At 45.6% G+C, this 3,844-nt stretch overlaps 1 pseudogene; it reads right to left on the bottom strand.

Moving 5' to 3' along the window:
- Positions 1-1,272: 1,272 nt before the first annotated feature.
- LOC131815508 (small ribosomal subunit protein eS19-like) lies at positions 1,273-1,716 on the bottom strand (annotated as a pseudogene).
- Positions 1,717-3,844: the final 2,128 nt, after the last annotated feature.

Consider the following 3,844-nt stretch of genomic DNA (forward strand, 5'->3'; position numbering starts at 1 on the left):
TCCCAGGACCCTGAGATCATGACCTGAGCCGAAGGCAGCGGCTTAACCCACTGAGCCACCCAGGCGCCCTGTATTTTTCTTTTAACTGGCCATTTTACCGAACTTGCTGATAAGATTTATAAGGTTTCAGTGGAATCTTTGACTTTTCTAAGTAGATAATAATATAATCTTCATGTAGAGATGATTTTGCTTTTTCCCAAAATCTATATCTAATTTCACTTTTCCCCCCCAGATTAACTCTTTTGTTTTATCTGATTATGGCTTCTTTTTATTTACCTTTCTGTAGCTCTATTGAAGAACAATTGATAATAAAGTAAACTATGCATATTTAGAATGTACTGTTTAAGTTTTCACATATGAGGACACCTGTGAAACCATCACTAAATCTTGATAATGAACATACCCATCACCCCCCCAAATTTCCCTTTGTCCCTTTTTAATCTATTACTCCCGCCCTTCCCCAACCTCTCCCCTCATCTCTAGGCAACCACTGATGTGTTTATCTGTCACTACAGATTAATTAGTTTGTATTTTCTAGATTCGGTATCTCTATGGAATCAAACGCTATAAATGTACTCTATTTTCTCTCCCTCCTTTGACTTAGCATAATCATTTTGGAATTCTCTGTTATTATGTGACTCAATTGTTCATTGCTTTTATTGCTGGGTACTGTTCCTTTGTATGAACATGTTCTGATTTGTTTATTCATTCTCTTAAAAAAATAAAACTCATCTATCTATCTATCTATCTATCTATCTATTTATTTATAATCTCTACGCCCAACCTGGGGCTGGAACTCATGACACCTAGATCAAAAGTCACATTCTTCCAACTGAGCCAGCCTAGTGCTCCTATCCATTCATTCATTCATTATTTACTTATTTATTTGCCAGAGAGAGAGAGATCACAAGTAGGCAGAGAGGCAGGCAGAGAGAGGGGGAAGCAGGCTCCCCGCTGAGCAGAGCCCAATGCGGGGCTAGATCCCAGGACCCTGAGATCATGACCTGAGCTGAAGGCAGAGGCTTAACCACTGAGCCACCCAGGCGCCCTTGTTCTTTTTTTTTTTTTTTTTTTTTAAGGTTTTATTTATTTATTTGACAGAGAGAGAGAGAGAGAGATCGAGAGAGGGAACACAAGCAGGGGGAGTGGGAGAGGGAGGCTTCCTGCTGAGCAGGGAGCTGGATGTGGGGGTCAGTCCCAAGACCCTGGGATCATGATCAGAGCCAAAGGCAGACGCTTAACGACTGAGCCACCCAGGCACCCCCCACCCAGCGTTTGTTCTAATGCTTCTTGTTGGCAGTCACCATCTGTCCAGAGATTCTGTCCAGAACTCTCTGTCCCTGAGGTGTCAGTTTGTGGCCCCTATCTTGGTTCTTGTCTGTAACTTTCAGCCCCTCCAGGGCTTGGAGGACCCTGTGGGCCACATTCTTGGAGCATCGACTGAGGAGCTGGGTGCGATGCTGTTTCTCTAATGTCTCCCATAGATCTTGGTCATGGAGCCAACCTGGTGCAGCCCGAGAGATACAGGCATTGCTCTGTGGAAGTGGCTCATCTGTGGAACCAGTTCTCATCACAGAGAACAAGATCTATACACTCAGGCAGCTTGACCAAGTCCACCCATTTAGGAAACTTCAGCTTTCCAAACTTTTTGAGGAAGGCTGCCAGAGCTCTGATGAACTCCTGCAGGTTCAGGTCTCTTACAGTAACTCCAGCCATGGGAGGCCTCTGTGCCGCCAGCCAGGGGAAAGTGTCCTTCAACTCCCCCCACCCCCACCTTCTTTTTTGAGATTGTTTTGGCTATCCTAAGTCCATTGCATTTCCATAAGAATTTTTTTTGAAGATTTTATTTATTTATCTGACAGACAGAGATCACAAGTAGGCAGAGAGGCAGGCAGAGAGAGAGAGAGAGGAGGAAGCAGGCTCCCTGCAGAGCAGAAAGCCCGAGACAGGGCTCCATCCCGGGACCCCAGGATCATGACCCAAGCCGAAGGCAGAGGCTTTAACCCACCGAGCCACCCAGGCACCCCTCCATAAGAATTTTAGAATCAACTTTTCAATTTCTACAAAAAAAGACTGCTATGAATTTGACTGGGATTGTGTTAAATTTATACATCAGTTTGGGGAGAACTGACATCTTGACAGTATAAGTCTTCTGATCCATGAGCATAGTATACCTCCTCATCTACTGAGGTCTCTGAGCAAAGTTTTGTAGTTTCAAGTGTATAGGTTTTGAATATTTTTACCAGTCTTTTTCCTAAGTACTTAATATTTTTTGATGTTATTGTACATGGTATTATTTTTTAAATTTCAATTTCCAGTTGTTCATTGCTATATAGAAAAACAATTGATTTTATATGTTGACTTTATACTTACAATCTTGCTAAACACACATAATTAGTTCTAATAGCTATGTTTTAGATTCCACCAGATTTTCCACTTAGAAATCCATGCCATCTTGGGCAATTTTACTTCTTCCTTTCAATTCTGGATGCCCGTGGGCCCTTGCCTTAGAACACTAGTTAGAGCCTCAGCACAATATTGAACAAGGATGATGAGAGTGATATACTTGCCTCGTTCCTGACATCAGCAGGAAATCTATGGTTCTTTTACGGAAGATTCACACTTTTAGTGAGTTCCTTTATGGGATCATGCATTCCTATTCTCTGTTTGGTTTTGCCATTATTATAATCTAATCTGCTTTAAAACTCCAGTGTATTTTTTTTCTCTGTCATTTTAAAGGGATTTTGGAGGATGGAGTGGTAAACATTTGTGCTAAGGTAGCCTTCTTTTTTTTTTTTTTAAGATTTTATTTATTTATTGCAGAGCAAGAGAAAGCCTGGGGGGAGGGACAAAAGGAGAGGGAATAGCAGGCTTGATGAGGGGTTCGATGATGCAGGGCTGGATGTGGGCTGGATCTCAGGATGCTGAGATCATGACCTGAGCCAAAGACAGACACTTAACCCACGGAGCCACCCGTGTGCCCCAGCCCCCCACATCTTCCCTCAGCAAAGTTCTGCTCCCCTTTCAAGGCCCAGCTCAAGTATCAGTCACATCTGCCCTAAAGCTTTCCCAGACCCCTTTTCCCTGCAGGACTAATTGCTCTCTCCTCAGTGCTCCATCCCCAGGCTCACAGGGCAGAGGGATCCTTTCCATAAATCGCACAGCTGTTCTTCTTCTGTTCCTCTGGGAAGAAGGCAGATACGACTAGTCTTTTGTCCCACCCTGTTCAGGCAGCTGGACAAGTGCCCAGTGCCCAATGCCCTTCAGGGTTCCCTGTGCATGTTTGCAGCCCCGTGTTTGGGTTCCGGGCCCCAGAGGTAGCAGGCGTACCCCTCATCCAGCACGGAGATTCTGGCTCTGCCCCACTTGGCTGTATGCAAAGCGATAGTACAGATGGGGATGTCGAAAATATCTGTGACATATTCCAAACTGGCCTACTTTCCTATCACGAGAGAGTCTGGGACTGAGACGGGCGAGGACACGTGAGAGGGGAGTCTGGGACCTGTTCCCACCTCTGTCTTCCTCTCCTGCTGTATTGTTGTTGTTGGACAGGAGAGGGATTTGCAAGCCTGGCCCAGCAGTCCCCACCCTGTTCTGCTGTTCTGCTGCATGGTTGGGGTTGGTGGGGAGGGGGGCAGGGAGGAATGAGGGTGTAAAGGGCCTGGAGAAGTTGGTGCGGGGACCCAGGTTGGAGACCTGGGACCTATCTTGGGAAGCTTCCAGCCCCAGAAGGCAGTGGAGGCCAAGGCAGTGAAGGCCATATCATTGCATGTGGGGGCTTGGGTTTAAGTTCTGGTGCAGCTGTGAAGCCTTGAGCAAGTGTCTTAACCTCTCTGGGCTTTGG

This window comes from Mustela lutreola, chromosome 15, assembly GCF_030435805.1.
Source record: "Mustela lutreola isolate mMusLut2 chromosome 15, mMusLut2.pri, whole genome shotgun sequence".
Taxonomy (NCBI): domain Eukaryota; kingdom Metazoa; phylum Chordata; class Mammalia; order Carnivora; family Mustelidae; genus Mustela; species Mustela lutreola.